Source organism: Dermacentor andersoni, chromosome 6 (genome assembly GCF_023375885.2).
Source record: "Dermacentor andersoni chromosome 6, qqDerAnde1_hic_scaffold, whole genome shotgun sequence".
In the NCBI taxonomy this organism is placed as follows: Eukaryota; Metazoa; Arthropoda; class Arachnida; order Ixodida; family Ixodidae; genus Dermacentor; species Dermacentor andersoni.
In genome coordinates this window covers 77,364,642-77,385,924 of record NC_092819.1, presented here as the reverse complement: position 1 = coordinate 77,385,924, position 21,283 = coordinate 77,364,642, and the positions used below count along the sequence as shown (strand labels likewise).

The following is a 21,283-nucleotide window of genomic DNA, read 5'->3' as shown; positions in this document are numbered from 1 at the left end:
GTTTTGCGTTAGCTTGATAGAAGTATACATGCGATTGGGACCTATGGTTAGAGCATTGGGCTGCTGCCCATGCTGTGGGACTGAGGTTCGATCCTGCCATCAGCCATGTAATGCTTTTTCTTTCCTTTCTTATTTTTGAGATTTTGAGTGCGAGCTTTTTGGCAGGACAGCTGCAGCAGCCACAGTCAGGCAAGTCCAGGAGGGTTCGCAGAGAAAGCTTCATTTTAAGAGAGGCTGTGTAGGACACAGGCATACCTTGAACAGAATTCTGAGCTTGCATGTTCTTCACATCATCTAGCACCTGGGGAAGTTATCGTGCCATGTTCAAGTGGCTTGGAACAAGTCTCGCAAATGGAGCTTGTAAGGGTAGAGGCTCTGAACACAGCTGGTGTGACGGATTGCAACCGTCACGGTCATCTTGTGATATGTGGTTTTCATGCATAGCTGGCAACACTGTGGAGGCTGAAGTTTGTTTTGCACTCCTTTGTTTGCGATCAAAAAAATAGTGCATGCATCATGACGGGAAGCAATAGGAATGTGTTGCATAGTTTGGCACAAGATAGGCTTCATAAGTTATAGTTGTGGTATATAGAAAAATTATTACAGTTTTGACATTGCATGTCTCAAGCTGTTCACCATTTGTACTATTTATTAGTACTATTATACTATTAGTACTAAATACTATTAGTATTTGTACTACCACGCTCTTTGCACAGCTTCCAAAGCGCTCCGCCCCCATTTGAAACCAAGATGTAGTGCATCGCATACTAGAAGCAAAAATGTCTACAGATAACGTGATCTGTGGGCAACAGCATCGCATCTTTTTCACATACATGGCAATATATTATCTTTTAATATATGAAGAACTTATTCAGAATGCATACTGGGGAGTGCACATAATGATCGATTTCTATTTCTGTGGCATCACTTGCCAAGCATTAAGTACAGTGTAGCAAATGTTCATTCGGGACAATGAATGGCTATGGTTTTTAATGCTGTATATTGTAGTTTTGCTATGGACTTTGTGTAAATACTAAACTGTAGTTGCGGCATTTGCAATGTTTCAAGCTAGTTATAGGGACGTGTGATGTACAGAAATATGTACATGTGCAGGTAGTGAAGCACCTTATCTTGTCCATAAATGCTTTTGTATATACATGGCATTGTAAAGTGGCCCTGATAATGTCTGTTCACAGTTGTGTTTTTTTATGAGTAAGCTGAAAGTGTTTGAAGGCTATATTGATGTCGTGGTGTCAAGCTTCATGCCAGAGTAGGCTGTCATACATCCTTGTGAGTCAACGTCTCTCTTTTGTCAACTAGATTTTCTGCCTCAAAAGGCTTCTTTCTTGGTCGACTAACTAGTTGGTTCACTTAGTTTCTTTAATGAATAAAAAGGTCCTGGAACAATTTTCTGATAGACTTGGTAAGCAGGTGCATTTGGATCTTAAGTATATATGCTTGTGGCCAAAGGTCTCAAATCTCTGCTCTTTTGCGAGTTACGCTATCATGATCCTTTAGTATAGGGAATGTGAAATGACATCTGTCGTTATATGGTGTTGGTCATGAACCGAAGCCCTCGTTTTTTTTTTTTTTGTGTTTTTTTTGCGCGTAGTGAGCTATGTATGTTAATATTGCACATTGTCTTTCAAATATGATATTCCAGCTTTTTTTACATAACAATTTGGGGTAGTTGGCTTCGTGCTGAATTTTTTAGGCAATCAAAACAGCTTTTCCGGTCTCATGTCTTTGCAGGAATCAATCCGTGTGGTGTCAAAAACTTTAGCTCATCTTTTATTGATTAGCAGGTTGTACTGCATACAGGGGATTTTAAGATAAAATCATACATCTCTGTATTGCTTCCTCTCAGAATGACCACCGCTCTTCGATATTGCTGGCTGAGAGACACACTGCAACACGTCAGTTGGGATGCGATTGCAACAAGCATAGTGGTGGATCACTATACCTTCCCAGAAGTAAATCATTACGAAAGCATGGGATATTTCATTTTCTTTTGCCGTGGGTGTGTTGATGTTTGGAAGCCTCGGTGCTTTCATTCAAAGGTGAACTCTGACATGCGGAATTGTCATTGGCCTCTGTGAAATGTTGTAGACTGTACAAAAAAAAAAAACTAGCTCCGTCTCTCCATGAATAAAATGGCTACTCACATTTTTGTGCGATCTGTTTCAGTTGTGAGATGAATGAAACTTGCGAGTGCTGTATTTTAGACACGTGCTGCAAATGACATGAAGAAAACACTAACCAGGCCGCAGGTAACACAAGTGTCAACCGACTTTATGAATTGATAGAACAGACCAGTTTCACCTAGTTAAAGTGCATCTGCAGCTGCCCTGCCAGCACCGTAGAACTTGCTGCAAGATTTACTGCTAGGAACTCGTGCTGTGGTGATATAAAGCTTTGCTGTTTCTTTAATACAGAAGCCTTAGCAATTGTTCAGGTACCAAGGGAGTGATGCATAGTACTGTTGAACCTCAATATAACGAAGTCTGTAAAATTTGCAGTTAGCTTCGTTACAAGGAAATTTTGTTGTATTGAAATTCGACCTTTTATGCAAGTAAATAAATTCGCCGATCAATCTTTCTTACTAGGAAAGGGGCCGCAGAATTTTCCGTATTATCGGGCAGTCGAAAAAAGCAAGCTTGAATGAGAAAACAGTTCATTTTGATGAATTTGGGAGTCTGTGACGAATGATACGATTTTATGCCATGTCGGCGATATCTTCACATCAGCGGTACGAATTAAGCGATGCCAACCACGCTTTCGCATGCACTCTTCCCCTGTGGCTGATAGCATCGCCTGCATTGGGACAACGCTATCATGAAAAGAGCCGGTAGCGGGGAGCGAACGCTTCATCTGCCTCTTGCTCCAATGGGCCACCGAAACTTTAGATTACGTAACCTCCCATACTACATACTACAGCTTACGTGTTGCCATGCCGTCTTAACAAGCCTACTCTTTGCACACATGGCAGATTACCTCTAAAACCGGGTGCACGGCTGCGTATGCACTCAGGCGCGCTTACAGCCATGCACAGCCAAGGCCAAAACGCGTGCTAGAAATCGTAATGTGCGCAAGCTTGATCCCCACCCCCCGCTCTCTCGTGTGCTTGAGTGTACCACGAGCTCGCTCCACTCCACCTCTTTTGCTTTGCTCGCGTGGGAGGGCTATATTTTTTTGTCTCACCCTCGCACACTTCCAGTTGCAGCTGATTCACACAGTGCATGGGGCGTGATAGGATCTTATCACACTTGGACTTCATACGGAACATGATGCAGCTCCACTTTCGCGGTCACTCTTGTTGCACTGCGCCTGATTTGAGGTGCATTTACAAGCGGCCGCTTGTAATTTAACCATTTGACCATCTGCGTCCACGGAAGTTTCAATTTGTTGTCTCGCCATTCCATTGTGGCGGCAGTGAAATTACGTTATATTGAAATCACATACAAACTCTTTGTTATATTGAGGTTGTAAATACACGGTGTTCTATGGACAAGAGGTTAGGAAAAGTAAAATACTTTGTTATGGATTTGCCTCAAGAAATTGGGATTTCACAAGCTTTAGTTCTGTTCCGTTAGCACGATTGGCAGAGCACTGGTTATTATTATTATTATTATTTTTACAGTTAAAACTCGTCCTAACAAAACACGATTTTACGAAGTTCCCGATCTAACAAAGAAATTTTCATTTCGCAGCAGGTACCTAAGGGTTCAATGTTATCATCAACCCGAAATAACGAAATAAGCTTGGCCGAACTCAATTCAATTAAATTTTTCCTGAAATAATAAGAGTGGTGATTTCTTTCTAATTTTGACACAGACAGGTTCTTCTTTCAGTGTGCACGCTAAAGCTATCGCATTCAAGCATCTAGGTGCCATGGTCACATCCCTAGCTCTATTTTGACGAGGCTGCACGCCTGCGCCCATGCACACTGCCTCGGTGGGGAGGGGGGGGGGAGAGGCCTGCCTGGTATCTGTGGACATGAGGGTGAGAATTCAGGATTAAAATTTAGCATTAAGAAATCAAGTTTTATGGTATTCTATTAAAACAGTCAACATACAACATTAATGCAAGGACGGGAAATACCTCGGGTAAAAGAATACAAATACCTAGGTGTATGGATAAACGGAGGCAATAGATATGTGGAGACACAGGAAAAATCAATAACAACAAAAGGGAAGAGAAATGCAGCCATAATGAAACACTGAGCGCAAGGGGGATACAATTGGTACGCGGTACTCCAGGGTATGTGGAAAGGTGTAATGGTTCCAGGACTTTCATTTGTATATGCAATTGTTTGCTTGAAGTAAGGGTACGAGCAGGACTCGTTGGCAACCAAAGGTCAGTGGGATGCCTTGCATTGGGCGCTCGCACGAGCACCACAAAGGAAGTTGTGCAGGATGATATGGGCTGGACAAGTTTTAAAGTGAGGAAAGCTCAGGGTAAAATTGATCTTGAACAACTTAGGAATATGGAAGATGATGAGTTGCTGGAGTGTTCAGATATTTGTACGGGAAAATACTGATTCACAGTGGAGGAAAAGAACCAGAAAGCTTACCAGCAAATGTGCGACTGGTATAGGAAGTAACATGGCGAAAAAGAATGTCAACTGCAAAGTCAGAGAGACGGAGACAATCTCATAGATAGCAGCAATGAAAAGGAAACCTGCTTTGAGTAACTACTTAAAGGGACACTAAAGGTTACCAGAAAGTCAAGTTAAAGTGATAAAGCAATGCTCTAGGATGTCTAAGGCGTCAATATAATCGCAAACAGAGCTTTAGTAACCAAGAAATTGAGGTAAATGCATGACACGATTTGAGACCCCCCAGCGACATTCCGGTACTAGCCCGATGACGAAAGCACTCCTCATCATAATTTATGTCACTAGTACTCAACTACTCGTATTAAAAAGATAATTTGATTAGATTATAAGACAGAAGAAAATGCTACTTGTCAACTTCTATTCGATTCTAAGAAAAAACATTTTGACGTTACCCTTGAATAGTATGGGTGATCGAAAAATTTCATTTTCGTTCGACTCTGTGCGCTCGACTTTGCGCCGCGCGCGCTTTGGAGTTTCAGTTGTTTCTTTATCGTGTCGTGCTGCGGTGGTCCTGCTGGCTCGCAAAACGCATTTGGAACAAGCAGCGAGAATGCCACGTCCATGTGATGTCGTGGGATGCGCGAACGGTCCGCGGAACTTGGCCAAGGGCAGTTGCAGCGGCGAATCCAATGTTACTTATCACTGTGTGCCAACGAATGAACCTCTCCATTCGAAGTAGTTAAGTGCCGTACCTCTGCCACAGCGCGCTGGCAAAGAGCCGAGAAATCACGTAGTGTGCTCACTGCACTTTCATCCAGAGGATTACGAGTTCAACGCCGACTTACTGAAGTCGCTTGAAGGGCCTTTCAAAGCAGGCCGTCGTCGTAGTAGTACGCAACGATGCCGGCAGCGCGAGCCCTCAACAGCAGGTCACGTTCATCAGTGCTTAAATCGCTGTACTCGAGCCCAGCATCGCGAGCTAATGTGTCGTTGTCAGGGTCATCCATTGCAACGAGGGTTGATGTTGGCGTCATGGAATAAAGAACCAGCTTATCGTCGTGCGCTTTCCCTTCCACTAGCCACCACAGTTCCGCTTTCGCGCTACTGTCGGCTCTGTCTTGGCTCTGTTTCTGGCCGCGCGTTTGCGTTTTGTGCAGAAAAGCCGTAGCGCCGTCTGCGGGAGCCATTTTACTATGGTTTTACTCACCGACGGCGCAACGTCACTATGAGACCATGACGTAACCACTCCTCGATCGGAGGGCGGGTGATTTGAGTTGCCCTAGAGGTACGCGGGCGCTTCAGAACGCATTTTCTCTTAAAATAAGTCTCTTCTTCGCACGAAACAAGCGTTTCGAGGCTTCTGGGTTTGTATTTCAACAGTCCACGTTGACTTAATATTAACCTTTAGTGTCCCTTTAAGAGGAAAAAACTAAATTAGGAAATAAACATTTTATGATAGTTCAAAGGGAAGCTCTTTACTTTTCGAAGTGGGATCAGGCTGCCTTGGAATGTGTACTTGGAATGTGTAATGTGTACTTGTGAATGTGAATGTGAATGTGTACTTGGAATGTGTAACAAGGAAGAAGCATGTGCATGCTGAGGTAAAGCTACGGAAACAATGGGACATGTTTTATTAGAATGTGAAGATATCTACCCAGCAGTCGGTTTAGACTCCTCTAGCCTCCTTGAAGTATTGGGGTTGAGCGATAGCAGGGGGAAAGTAAACATGTCCGCTATAGAAATCAGTAAGAAGCAATTGCAAGTTTGGTGGCAGAAAAGTAGGCATATCACAGAAAACGGCGGCGTATAAAAGCAAGCTCCGAATAGTGGCTAAGCAAACTTGATGCTGGGAATTCTTGTTTTTCTTTCTTTTTAAATGTAGGCAGGACATTATGCAAAATAATAACAAGAGCCTAGTGGTGCAACCCACTGCCCCTTTTCAAAAGGAACGCTCATAGCATCCATCCATTCATCCGTGACAGTGGCAGTGCCAGCTGTATGGGTGAAAGAAAAAGAACCAGAAAGCTTGCCTTCGCGCATAGTGCTTGCCGCAAGCGTTTCCCAGTAAAAATTATGGTTGCATAAGCTGCAGTTGCCGGCAAGTAGCAACTGTGTGGCTGGTCTATTTATAGTGCCAGGCGTCACGGCACTGCCAGTCGGGTGTAGTGGTTTCAGTGAGTTCTGTCGTGCGTCCCGATGGACAAACTATGACTTCGACTTTTCAGTCAATAGCTGTGCCCGGCTCCTTTTGATGTCCGCGCAAGTACACAAGGCCAAAACGTCACCGGAGAGACATCACAATGCTTTCGCATTCATTCACCTAGGGATACCTAAGTGGCCTTGAATTTTCTTTCTTTTTTTTTCAAGCATACCAATTTTCGTCAGTGGTTTTATAAAATTCAAAGCCCTAAATAAAAGAACCCTCTTTTAACAGTCACTAGAATTTAACTTCTGCTTTCAAATATAACAAATTTCATTCAAATTGGTCCAGAGGTTACATCTTAAAAGTGTTCCTGCATTTTATGTGCACTGTTTCAGCAGGCGACATTAGAGTTGGTCCTGAGCTAAAGCTTCTTGGCAATTAAGCATTCTCTATTGGTAAAAGTGGTCACTTCAATATTGCTCAAACTGTAATGAATGTCAGCCACAGAGTATGAAGAATGAATTGCACCCCACCTCAGTAATCAACGAACAGCGCTGCTTTGTGCCACATAAAGCTTTGTCACATATGTCGCCTTGAAAAAGGCAAGTCCACCTGTCTCAACGTTGGCTCCTGCTTTCAAGTTGTTCTCGTTTTCTCATCATAAAGCTTTGTGTAGCACGAATGTGTTCCCTATCTTTTGAGTGAACATCTGGAGTTGCTGCTACTGTAAGGGAACATAGGCATCGGCATATTTTGGTTCTCGTGCTATACATTCTATACATGAAGGCTGCTCACATCTGTCATCTCCGGCCCCTACCAATGAGAAACCAAGTTAACATGGAGAAATAGACATTCATTGCTGTATGTTTCATCAGGTTAGTTTGCCCTTCAGCATGAAAGCTTTGCTACACTTGACTGCATCATGCAGGGCTACATGGTATTATTTTGATGCATATTTTTATATTGTTTTTGGTCTTGTGTGCTATGCTGCCATTTGCAAGATTTTTTTTTTTTTCAACAAGTAAGAGTGAGAGAAAACACTCGGGCCATTAAAGGACCCTTCACCAGGTTTGGAGATTGCAAATGGACAAGCACAGTGCATAGATCATGCAGTCATGTCAGATACAACTAGAGAAATGGTGATCAGAGGAGCTACTCTGATCACTAGCGAGACATTGTGAGGCAGTCACCTCCACTTCACACACAGTGCCTGCAGCTTGCAGATAGGTGGTTTTCACATCACCCACCTCGGTGGCATCTTTCTCAAAGTAATGGAAACCAGTCGCTGTACCAGGGGTAAGGAAAGAATTTGGGGTAAGGAATGGAGTCAAAAAATTATCGAGGCAAGGATTGTGACACAGGCATTACGAGGGCTCCGATATGGAAACTAGAAGGCATGGAAGGAATGTCGCTTACAGATGCAGGCCAAAGCAGTAGCCGAGTGGGTAATCGGATAACTAGATCCATCTCGCAACACTTTTATTTGCTCCTGCCTACACTATAATAAACCTTTTTCAATAATTCTAGAGCAGCACGCTCCCTCAACGGCGCTTTTCAACTTTCAGTGTGTAACCAAAATTTGCAATGGGCCCTGTGAGTGGCCATCACTGTGAATGTTACTGTGGATTGCATTGCAAAACTGGCAGTAAAATCTCTGTCTCGTGTGTGTGTGTGTGTGTGGGCATACGCGTGCACATCAGTGGAACTCATTGGCATACTATCGTTCTCCACTACCAGGTGGTGCCATTACTCTATCACTGAAAAAGAAAGGAACTATAGAAAATAAATTTATCAGCACAGATGACTTAGTTCCAAAAGAGAACACTAATAGAATTAGGGATTTTGGCAGCTAAAATTGGGAAAATACCAAGGAGAAGGTCCCTAGGTACACAACGAAAGGACTAGATGAAATTACTACTGTTAATATAATGAGCAAACTGGGAAAAGAAATCAAGGAAGCTTTGCTAAAGGCACTGGACCATCGCATAGCCTCAACAAATCCCAGATAGCTGGTGCCATAGCAGAATGAATTTGATGTACAAAGCCACATGAGATAAAAATGACATTAAATCGTAAAAACCCTTTATAATAATGTCCATAACATATAGGATTACAATCCAGGAGATAAAATGTGAGCTTGAGACATGGGTAGAATGTAATGGAGTGGAGTATATTAGAACTACACAGCGACTTTACAGAGGGCAGGAAATTAGATAACCTGTTTGTGCTACTGCAATGCATAGAAATAGCAAAGGCTGACACCAGACCATCATATAACGCTTTCTTGGACTTAACTGGTGCATATAACAATGTGAATAGGAAGTTTTTGTGGAATACTGTCGCAGATGAGGGTGTGAATGAGGGCATTGTAGAACTCCTAAAGGAAGTATTCCGACAGAATATAGTTCAGATTTCATGGCAAGGCTTGGAGTAGCCCTGAAACACTTTTCTAACTAGTAATCGGGACTATTAAAAACGTTGCCTCATAAATCTCATGTGGCAAGAATGTTTCAAACGTATGAATTAGACAAACTACTGCACTGATGAGCAGCTTTCTGTCTCTTGGGATGCTTTCTGTCATTGGGTGATCGCTTCTCGTATCTCCCTGTTCCACCAGCTTTTCGATTTCTTTTTTCCTTTCCAACGAACATGTTGTTTCTCTTTCCGTATTTCTGTCGTTATTACACTTCGAAGCTCACTATATTGCCACTCTTTATTTGGCCACTTGCCAAGTTCTTCCTCGACTCTAGTGATGACATTTGTTATTTGTTCAGTATTCAAATTCGTACTGGCCATTTTGCACTCCTTGCTCTATTTCCCAACTACATATCCCATTTTCAAAATGATGCGTTTATGGTCACTCCCTATGCTGCTATACAGTTCCTCATCAATCACAATTTCTCTCAACTTATATGAATTCCTTCTGTCATCAGACAGTAATCAATGGTTGATTGCCTGTTTCCCACTTCCCACGTGATCTGCCCTTCACACTTAGGCCCTGTATTCACGATAATGAGGTTATGTTGCTCACAAAGGTTTAGCATTGACTTCCCGTTGTTGTCGGTATAGCCATCTAAATCCTGTATGTGGGCATTCATGTCACCTAATAGGATAATTTCAGCACCATTCCCGAAACCTTTAATATCAGCGCTCATGCATTCCACTAACTCTTTATTCTTCTCTGTGCAATTATTTCCGGTCCACAAATACATAACGCCCAGCCAAGTTTTTTCCCCACTCATTGTACCTGATAACCAAAGATGCTATTGACATCTTGAATTTACTCTTTTCCATTTGGTCCCCTTATGGATGAGCATTCCAACTCCCCCTCCCTTTCTTTCCGACTTAGTTCTGTTGCACCCTTCGCAAACATAATTATCAATCACTGGTGGCTCTTCTGAGTCTCTAAGTTGCGTTTCTGTCACTGCATACACCCCTATTTGTTCTCTATGTAACTGCTCCTCAGTCTCTGCTTTCTTCTGCCGCCCTGCATGTTTATGTAGCCTATTGCATGGCGAGCTCTCTTTTTTGCTTTCCTCCTCTTTCTGTTATCGACGGCGATGCCCTTCTGAGGTTCCCCTAGGTGACCTTCATTACTACCTACTCTGGCCTCCTGAGTGCCTGCGAGCCCCTTAAAAAAGCAACAGCGTGACCCCCCAAGTCACCAGCCCACTTCTCGTGCCAGCCTGTAATTGAAGTGAATCCCGTCTCGTTTAAAACTCCCACACCTCACTTCCCTGTTTACTTTGACAACCTTGAAGCTTTTCTCCTGATTTTTCCATATTGCCTCATTAGCAGCCACTACGGCCCTTCGTATGTGAGTGTCACGTACAGGCACCTCCGGCACCGTGCACACCACGATCTGCACCTGAGGGGATATCTCGCGCACGTCGTCCACCCCCTTCACCAAGCACTGGGCTAGTCCTGTCCCTTTCCTGTTTAGGACGTCATTTAGCCCACCTGCTACTATGACAAAGTTGCACACGTGGGCATTTTCCACGAGCTTTCTTTTTGCCCGCTCCATGACAGAACCCAGTGTCCGCCATGGAAATGTCCCTACCGCCACTCTTTTATCGCCTTTCACCCTCTCCATAATTGCTTCTGAGCACCCAGCCAAGTTTGAGTCGCCGGCGATAATCACCCTTTCACTCTCTCCTATCTCTGCCTGCTGCCCTTTGTCCTTTTTCGTGTGATTTGGAGTCGGCAAGGGGCATTGTCCCCTGTGCCCGTGCTTTTTCCATGTGGCAGCCTCAAGGTAGGTGTCGCTCTTTCCAACTACTACTTCACCACCCTGCCTGCATTCCACGTATTTCGCTGACCCCCCCTCGCCTGTCGCGTCGGGGGTCTGCGTTCCATTGTCACGCACGTTCTCGTTCACAATGGCAGCCCTGTTCAACTTTTCCTCGGCTGCTTCAAGTCTCTTTTCAACTACCTTCCGTGCATCACGCTCCCTGTTTAGCTCATTTTTGAGCTCTTGCACCTGTTTGAGAAGCTCTTCCTGGAAAGCCTCCATTTTCTGCAGCCTAGTATCCACATCACATTGTGTCCCGGTTGATTCGTTTGCCTCTCCATTCTCATCCGTCTTCCCATCTGCCTTGAGGGACCCCCCGCGCACTGCTTGCTTTACCGTCTTTCTCGCCATGTATTGCACGGCTTTTTGCAAATACTATAATGCTACTACTGATGCAAATACTATAATACTATATCAATGCAGAACGCGTGCCTTTTAGCGAAGACCAATACGCACAGGATCCAAATCCTCAAAATGTTGCAAAGCAACTCTCACCACTGTTTCCAAAACAATCAATGCTGCGGAGACCGAAGGTAAGACACGCTCTCGCACGCGCTGAACCATGCGGGTACGCTCTCACTTTCCTACCAAAACACGCACAGTAAAACCACTAATAGCTATTAGTCTCAACTATCAGTCAACTATTAGTAGTCTATTAGTGGTCAACTCAACTATTAGTAGTCTCGACTATTACTAGTAGCTATTAATCTAATAACTCAACGTCCCATCCGGCTGCACGTGTTGAAGCACGTGGCGCTAAAGGGCGCTCTTACCATCCTGCAAAACCAAGTGTACACGAAACACACCTGCGCACACGAAATACGAGAGACAAAAAGAAGGAAAGAAGGAAACCACCCAATTACAATTTAGAGGTAAAAAAACCGGCACATCAAAAACAGAAGCAAGCTCAATGCATGCACAAAAACTTATGATTTTGGCGCGGCCACGGAGCCCCGAAAAGCACATCCATTTCCTACAAAATCTCAAGCCAGCCGCCAGAAAAACGGGGAGGAAGTGCGCCCCCTTCCGTCGCGCTCGATAGATCAGGGGAGTGGAGGGAGGAAGGCGGGCTTAGGATTCGGTGGTCTGTGAATCTGTGGTTGTGCAACGCGTGTATTTGCCTTGTTTAACGCATTATATACTGTGACTTTTTCTTAGATACGTAGATTTATTGGCGACTTATACGTATATTTAATTATCTTGTTCCGAGGTTTTGTGCATACGTGCACTGAACTTAATTTGTTTTGCCCTTTATCAAGCAGTACCTTCGCATTTGTGTATTGCATTGTATCTTCGCATTCCTAATGTACGAGGGTGAGTCAAATGAAAGTGAGCCAACCCACCCCGCGCAATAATGATTCGGTTCATTATCTGCGAGGTATGTGCATAGCACACAGGCATCTCTCATTTACAAAAGTGACACGCAGGTGTGAAGATAAATGTTCTTTAATGCTCTCATACACCGGGTTGAGCATGACTGCGTGACAGAATGGATGCTCCAAAACTTGAAGAGCGTGGTGCCGTAAGGTCTCTGACAGCTGAAGGCGTTTCCCAGAAAGAAATTAGTCGCCGTATGGCTGTCATGTACGTTGAACATTGTGTTTCATTGGCCACTGTGAAGCGTTGGAGCGAACGGTTCAAAGAAGTACGGGAAGGTTGCAAAGACTATCCAAGACTGGGCCAAGGGCACCATGGAATCACCCCCAACGCAATTGCAAAGGTTGCATGATGAGCTGATTAAACAAGAATGAAGCATAAGGATCGATGAACTGGCAGAGCATGTCAACATCAGTCATGGTTCGGTTCACACCATAGTTCATGGACATCTCGTTTATTGGCTCTTGTATGTGCAAGGGTTGCCCAAGCTTTTGAACCACCACCAGAAGGCGGGGAGGTTCGGTGTGGCCTTGACTAATTTGATCCGGTAACACAATGAGGATGACGACTTCCTGTCTGCAATTGTGATCGGGGACGAATCATGGTGCCGCTACTACGAGCCTGAAACACGACTGCGAAGCTCACAGTGGAAACATTCGAATTCACCACCCCCTGAGAAAGCAAAGGCTGTCATATCCGCCGGAAAGGTATTGTTGACTTTTTTTTTCTATAGTCAGGAGCCATCACTGAACAAATTTGTTAAACCTGGAGGACTATCAATTGTTTCCGATACTCTGAAATGCCAGATTTGGCTGCGTGCCGCAATCAAGAACAAACGACGTGTAAAATTGACGAATGGGATCATCTTGCTTCACGACAATGCCCGTCCCCACGTAGCTGATGTGGCTAACACAATACTGGCAAAGTTCAAGTGGGAAATGCTGCAACATCCGCCATACGGCCCAGACCTGTTGTTTTGCGACTTCCACCTTTTGAGGCAATTGAAGAAACAGCTCAAGGGAACCAGATTCGTGTCGGACGATGACGTGAAAGAGTCGGTTACAGATTTTTTGAAGCAGCAACCCAAGGAGTTTTATGAGAAGGGAATCACACGACTCGTTAGTCAGTTGGACAAATGTCTAAATGCTCATGGAGATTACTTTGAAATAAAGTACCCCGTTTGCCATATATTCTCACTGCCTCACTTTAATTTGACTCGCCGTCGTATATTTTGCAGAACTCCTGCTCTTTATATGTGCTCTCTGTTGCGACTACAATTTCGGTGCGATTACTCTCAATACACGACCGCCGACAGCTGCTCCTGCGCAATACATTGGAAAAAAAATAGCGTCATTGAGATTTTTCCCTGGCCGTTGCATATGTACAAAAATGTCAACAAAGTTCTTGAATGACAAAGTTTCATTAAAATATTTGTTCTCAATTTGTTCATTTCGGGGCCTTTACATTTTTATATCAGCGGCATGCAATGCTTTGCTGGTTTCGAACTGATATTGTTCTGAAGTTCGTGCGATATTTTCTTTACTTATTAAATCGACAAAAAACATGGAAGCATTGATATCATTTATTTTGGGCAATATTTTTGGTACATACCAGTACAATCTTTTACGAAAAAATACATATTTCACTTGTCTCGACAGCGCATAGCGTTCAAGAATTCGTTTTCAGCATCTTTGGCAACGGCTATGCAGTTATTATTCATGTATTTGATCTATCGATAAATCCTATAAGGAGGAGGCCGAGCTGGAATGTGACCCCCCCCCCCCCGCGAACGAAATTTCTGGCTATGCCACTGCTGCAAACATGTTACTTCGCCATAACATTCACCATAACGTCCTACCTTCCTTGCTGTCGACCCACCCATCTCAATTTCCGCTAGGTTTGATATCAGTAGAGTTCACAGTTCTCCCAGAGCAGCAGGATAAATTCTCCGTTCGCAAAACACATTCATAAAACTCCGGATGGCTTGCATGCTTAATTACTGCAAATGTCATAATTAGTTCCCTGTCTTTGAAGTTTACCTACATATTGCAAACAACGTGCCCTTGTTTTTCGCCAATTATAAACAGAATTTCTTGTTTAGTTCACCGAGGACATTGCTGAAACCCAGTTGGAACATGTTATGACGCCTGGAAATGGGGAAATTTCCTTTTTTCCTATCAGTAATTATTTGCAACGCTTCCAACTGGACCAGGAACGTAAACATTTTGTCGCCTATTGCAGTTACCATGTCCTCAGTTGTGCCATAACACGTGGCTATCATCGAGGCGAAGGCAGCTGCCATACTATATGCACCATGTGGCTATCATCGAGGCTACAGGAGCTGCCATACCACGTGCACCACGTGGCTATCATCGGGGTGACGGGAGCTGCCATACTACGTGCACCACGTGGCTATCATCGAGACGACGAGAGCTGCCATACTACGTGCACCACGTGCTATCATCGAGGCGACGGGTGCTGCCATACTACGTGCACCACGTGCTATCATCGAGGCGACGGGTGCTGCCATACTACGTGCACCACGTGGCTGTCATCGAGGTGATGGGAGCTGCTATACTACGTGCACCACGTGATATCGAGGTGACGGGAGCTGCCATACTACATGCACCATGTGTCATCGAGGTGATGGGAGCTGTCATACTACGTGCACCACGTGGCTATCATCAAGACGACGGGAGCTCCCATACTACGTGCACCACGTGGCTATCATCGAGACGACGAGAGCTGCCATACTACATGCACCACGTGCTATCATCGAGGTGATGGAAGCTGCCATACTACGTGCACCACGTGCTATCATCGAGGCGACGGGAGCTGCCATACTACGTGCACCACATGCCTATCATCATGACGACGAGAGCTGCCATACTACATGCACCACGTGCTATCATCGAGGCGACGGGTGCTGCCATACTACGTGCACCACGTGGCTGTCATCGAGGTGATGGGAGCTGCCATACTACGTGCACCACGTGCTATCAAGGTGACGGGAGCTGCCATACTACGTGCACCACGTGGCTATCATCGAGACGACGGGAGCTGCCATACTACGTGCACCACGTGGCTATCATCGAGACGACGAGAGCTGCCATACTACGTGCACCACGTGGCTATCATCGAGGTGACGGGAGCTGCCATACTACGTGCACCACGTGCTATCATCGAGGCGACGGGAGCTGCCATACTACGTGCACCACATGCCTATCATCATGACGACGAGAGCTGCCATACTACATGCACCACGTGCTATCATCGAGGCGACGGGTGCTGCCATACTACGTGCACCACGTGGCTGTCATCGAGGTGATGGGAGCTGCCATACTACGTGCACCACGTGCTATCAAGGTGACGGGAGCTGCCATACTACGTGCACCACGTGGCTATCATCGAGACGACGGGAGCTCCCATACTACGTGCACCACGTGGCTATCATCGAGACGACGAGAGCTGCCATACTACATGCACCACGTGCTATCATCGAGGTGATGGAAGCTGCCATACTACGTGCACCACGTGCTATCATCGAGGCGACGGGAGCTGCCATACTACGTGCACCACATGCCTATCATCATGACGACGAGAGCTGCCATACTACATGCACCACGTGCTATCATCGAGGCGACGGGTGCTGCCATACTACGTGCACCACGTGGCTGTCATCGAGGTGATGGGAGCTGCCATACTACGTGCACCACGTGCTATCAAGGTGACGGGAGCTGCCATACTACGTGCACCACGTGGCTATCATCGAGACGACGGGAGCTGCCATACTACGTGCACCACGTGGCTATCATCGAGGTGATGGAAGCTGCCATACTACGTGCACCACGTGGCTATCATCGAGGTGACGGGAGCTGCCATACTACGTGCACCACGTGGCTATCATCGAGACGACGAGAGCTGCCATACTACGTGCACCACGTGGCTATCATCGAGGTGATGGGAGCTGCCATACTACGTGCACCACGTGCTATTATCCAGGCGACGGGAGCTGCCATACTACGTGCACCACGTGGCTATCACCAAGGCGACGGGAACTGCCATAATATGTGCACCACGTGCATATCAGCGAGGCGACGGGAGCTCCCACTTCTCTGCGACAAATCAAGAATTCGACGGGGGGGCCTTCAATAGGCAGCCAGCCATCTCCGCGACGAATCAAGAATTCGACGTGAGTCACGTAGGCACTTGCCAAACTGGCTCCTGCCGACGAGAGGTCGCCAAAGGCACTGAAGGGAGAACCGGCCCGTTGTGAGTCGCTTCCAGCCTCCCAGTAGGTCTGATGCGCTCTTGCCGCTAAATGTACGCTATCATCCACTATCTGTAAATATTGTATAAAGTTTTTCGTTTCTTCTTCGTCTGCAAAAAGAGTCCATCTTTCGTCCTCCTCCCCGAAGTCAACACCGGTCCGCTTTCCACAAAATATAAACCTGTTGTAAAGTATAGCGATGTCAAGACACTGGGAATCATACCTGCTAGCAGCCATATCATATGCTCTAACACTTGATTAAGAACTTTTTTACAAAGGCCGTGTTTGAACCAGCCATACTTCGCACAGAGAGTTTCCATAACGTACCACCATTCTTGGCTAAATTTGGTCTTGGTGGCTTTTATAGTTCTGCCAGGGCAGCGGGCTCAGTTCTCTCCCGCTCGTTAGGCACGTTCATTAGAGTGCTTGCATATGTAATTTATTGCGAAAGCCCGTATATTTGAACTTCACCTACACTTCACCCATTAACTTGTCCATTAAGAACTTTTTTACTAAGGCTGTGTTTGAGCCAGCCATACTTCGCACAGAAAGTTTCCATAGCACGTACCACCATTTTTGGCTAAATTTGGTCTTGGATTTTATAGTTCTGCCAGGGCAGCGGGCTCAGTTCTCTCCCGCTCGTTAGGCACGTTCATTAGAGTGCTTGCATATGTAATTTATTGCGAAAGCCCGTATATTTGAACTTCACCTACACTTCACCCATTAACTTGTCCATTAAGAACTTTTTTACAAAGGCTGTGTTTGAGCCAGCCATACTTCGCACAGAAAGTTTCCATAGCACGTACCACCATTTTTGGCTAAATTTGGTCTTGGATTTTATAGTTCTGCCAGGGCAGCGGGCTCAGTTCTCTCCCGCTCGTTAGGCACGTTCATTAGAGTGCTTGCATATGTAATTTATTGCGAAAGCACGTATATTTGAACTTCACCTACACTTCACCCATTAACTTGTCCATTAAGAACTTTTTTACAAAGGCTGTGTTTGAGCCAGCCATACTTTGCACAGAAAGTTTCAATAGCACGTACCACCATTTTTGGCTAAATTTGGTCTTGGATTTTATAGTTCTGCCAGGGCAGCGGGCTCAGTTCTCTCCCGCTCGTTAGGCACGTTCATTAGAGTGCTTGCATATGTAATTTATTGCGAAAGCCCGCATATCTGAACTTCACCTACACTTCACCCATTAACTTGTCCATTAAGAACTTTTTTACAAAGGCTGTGTTTGAGCCAGCCATACTTCGCACAGAAAGTTTCCATAGCACGTACCACCATTTTTGGCTAAATTTGGTCTTGGATTTTATAGTTCTGCCAGGGCAGCGGGCTCAGTTCTCTCCCGCTCGTTAGGCACGTTCATTAGAGTGCCTGCATATGTAATTTATTGCGAAAGCCCGCATATCTGAACTTCACCTACACTTCACCCATTAACTGGTCCTTACAGTCACCAAACAAAACGAATCTCTCTTTTATTTTTGTGAGGGTACCAGACGAAAAATACATCACGCATGAAAAAGTGGAAAGAAAAACATATGAGGGTTCATTAATTATTCTTAGCGCTTCTAAATGTGCCAGGAACGTTAAAATTAAATTGCTGCCTATTCCTTCAATGTGTAAAATATATGAAACACAGAGTTCTCTTGGGACATTGGGAAACCTAGCTATTAGGAGCAGCGTGATACTTTCGAACACTTGCTTACATTTTTTTTAAACGCTGTATTTGATCAACATGCATTTACCATCGCACATAAACTTGGCAAATTGTTCCCCTTATGTTCGCAAAATTTTGCCTCAGTTGTAGTAATTATGTCAGCGCGGTCATCGTAAGTTTTGCACCGCTCGTAAAACAGACTCGTATTGCTATGGACCACTTGCATATGTATTATACGGGAAAATGCGTATTTAACCCACCCATTTGGAACATTGCCTACACATTGGCCATACCATGCCCCTAATTTTCCCCCATTTATAAACAAGATGCTTTGTTTAGATCACCGTGTACACCACAGGAACAAACTACGAATCTCGTATAATCCACGAGAACACATAGAAATTTCCATGCGTTCTCGTGGATTATACGAGATTAACATGGGGATTTTTTGGTCATCCGGCAACACTTTCATTTAAAGTAGGAAAGTGAAAGTTTCGCAACGCATTGCTCTTCAAATTATCTCTATTTTCACGGAATGTCAGCCGTCTCTTGTGCTATTGTATCAGGAGTCTGGGAAACATTTAGATTAGCGGCTTTGTGACACTCTGGAACTCTTCAATGAGTAGCTTTCTACGAAGGCTTCAATGAACCTACACAGAATAAACTTAAATCGCTCGTTACTTAGAACATTGCTTCATACTCCGGATAAATATAAACACCGTGCCCCGCATATTTTACCGAGGATACCGGGAGTAAACAACTAAATGCCATGTATAAAGCATAGGAATTGGGAGAAAGCGACTATCAGTAACTGTTTTCAGAACACATAAGCAACCTACACAGTGCGAATTTTCGGTACATGTCACCAAAAAGTGGCCCTCGTTTTTCAAAATACGGTATATCTGCTGTTTTTTTCTCCTACCGGGAAACAAGTAATGGTGTAGCTCTTATGTAAAAACAGCCTGAAAATGACATCGTCAGTTAGAAGTGACACGTTCTTTTAGAAAAAAAACAAGTCAGTATTCTATTGGTATTGAAATGGCTCTGCACGTTCGACCAAGGTCATTTTCACTAGCATCTCTACGATAAGCCGTGATTGCAGGATGAAATTGGAGTTATACAAGAGGTTTGATTAGATTGTTGATGGCGTTAATATACTGACATCGCCTCCTCTATTGCGGAAGCGCTCATACTGAGACTGCAACGCCACGTAGGCTATCTATAGACAGAGAGTAAATAGTTCCAGCATTTGATAAACCAACGATTTCATGCCGTATGGCACGCCAGTCGTTGGGCACGGCTGATTGTAATACTTTCTCCGGATCTCCCCCTCGCCCGCAGGTTAAATGTACCAAGCTGATTGTGTTTTCGAATACGCAAATAGCGGTCCCAAAAACCTGGGCATAATTCAAGTTGCTCAAGGTGACATTTGTCAGGGCGGTATGGCCAATCGCACGCGTCGTGCGCTACGGGACGTCCCGAGAAGGCACGAAAAATCCTCGCCGTCGAAACGGGGGATGCATAGCACAGAAAAGCATTATACTTATGTGTTCACTCCATTAAGAAAGAAAATGTAGCTTCAGCTGTAATTTTGTTCGACTTTCCAGCGTGCAGCCGAAAGTGCCCGCTTTCAAAAGTGTGTGTGGGGGGGGGGGGGGGTGCAAATGCTATACCCTGCCCCCCGCCCACTTTTGAAAATGGGGGGAGGAAAGTGCCCCCGTTGCGCCCCCCCCCCCCCCCCCGGTAGATACGCCTATGTATACATGTCGAACGTCCTCATCGCCCTTGCCACAATTTGTCTTAATGTACACACGGAGCTTGCATAGCACTTCCTCACTTGTTCTGCCACCGTGAGCAAACCATGCGTGGCGCTAACGCAGAACCTTTCCAACATTTATTTTTAACGTGGGAGCGTTAAGGGCCCCGTATCGCAGAAAACCCGGTGTCAGCGTCCAGCGCCGTATCCGGCGTTGGCATCCAGTGAGCGAAAAATATTCTGTATGTCACTAAAGTTTTATCACTAAAGTTGCTCATACCTTGTATTACATTGTTTACAATGTTATTCCTCAGAATTTTGAGAATGACAGCCCACATACAAACTCATGAGACAAAACACCGACACCACGTGCCTTGTATGTTAAATCTTCTCAGACTGAAACACTAAAAGCGCGAAACATATCAAAAGCTCGCCGGAAAGCTCGCCTTCGCGCATAGCGTTCGCCGCCAGCGTTCGTAGTAAACATCACAGTTATGCATAAGCTGCAGCTGCCGGAAGCTTGAGAAGCAGTCGGGGATCTTTGAATGCTATCGTGTTCCACTCTTAAAGGTGAAGCTTAAGAGGAAGCTTTAGCTCAGGTGCTCCTATCCAAACACACTTAAAAGGAGAATTCGTTTTTCTCGGCAACCATTGCACCAAATTTGTTGAGGTTTGTTGCATTTAAAGGGCCCCTCACCAGGCCCCATAGAAAATTTTGGTTATAGACTGGAAGTTGTTACGTGTCTTTTAGGGAGCGTTCTGCCGCAAAATTTTTTAAAGTCGGCTCATTAACAGCCGAGATAGAAATATTTCAGTGCCGCGAACCCATGATTTCAGCAGGCGGGCTCCACTGCCAAACAAGATGCTCTTATCCACTTGCCCCAATTTAGCCTACGCAAACGAAATTCCTTCCCTGCGTTCTCCCATACTGGACCTCGAGAATCGCGTGACGCATACGTCACAAGCCCCGCCTTCATCATCTTTTTTTGCTCCTCGCTTTTTTTTTTTCTTTTTGTGCTATGCACTTTCGCCGATGGCGCCGCGCGCGAGCTGTTGTCTCGTTCGCGCAGCGCACGATTTCGCGCGCTGTGCACAAGAAAACATGACTAGCGGTACAATTCAGTGCTACACGAATACTCAAGCAGAACAAGCGGATCGCATAGCGTGATCACGCGCTGGAACACGGTAGAAAATGGCATATTTTCGGTACCTGCGCACGTACCCGCA

General features: G+C 45.1%; 1 long non-coding RNA gene across 1 annotated transcript; it reads left to right on the top strand.

Annotated features, from left to right (window-relative positions):
* Window positions 1-15,019: 15,019 nt before the first annotated feature.
* LOC129382450 (uncharacterized) lies at window positions 15,020-16,746 on the top strand. Its single transcript, XR_008610520.1, has 2 exons — window positions 15,020-15,693; window positions 15,736-16,746. It is a non-coding gene; the product is annotated as an uncharacterized lncRNA (long non-coding RNA).
* Window positions 16,747-21,283: the final 4,537 nt, after the last annotated feature.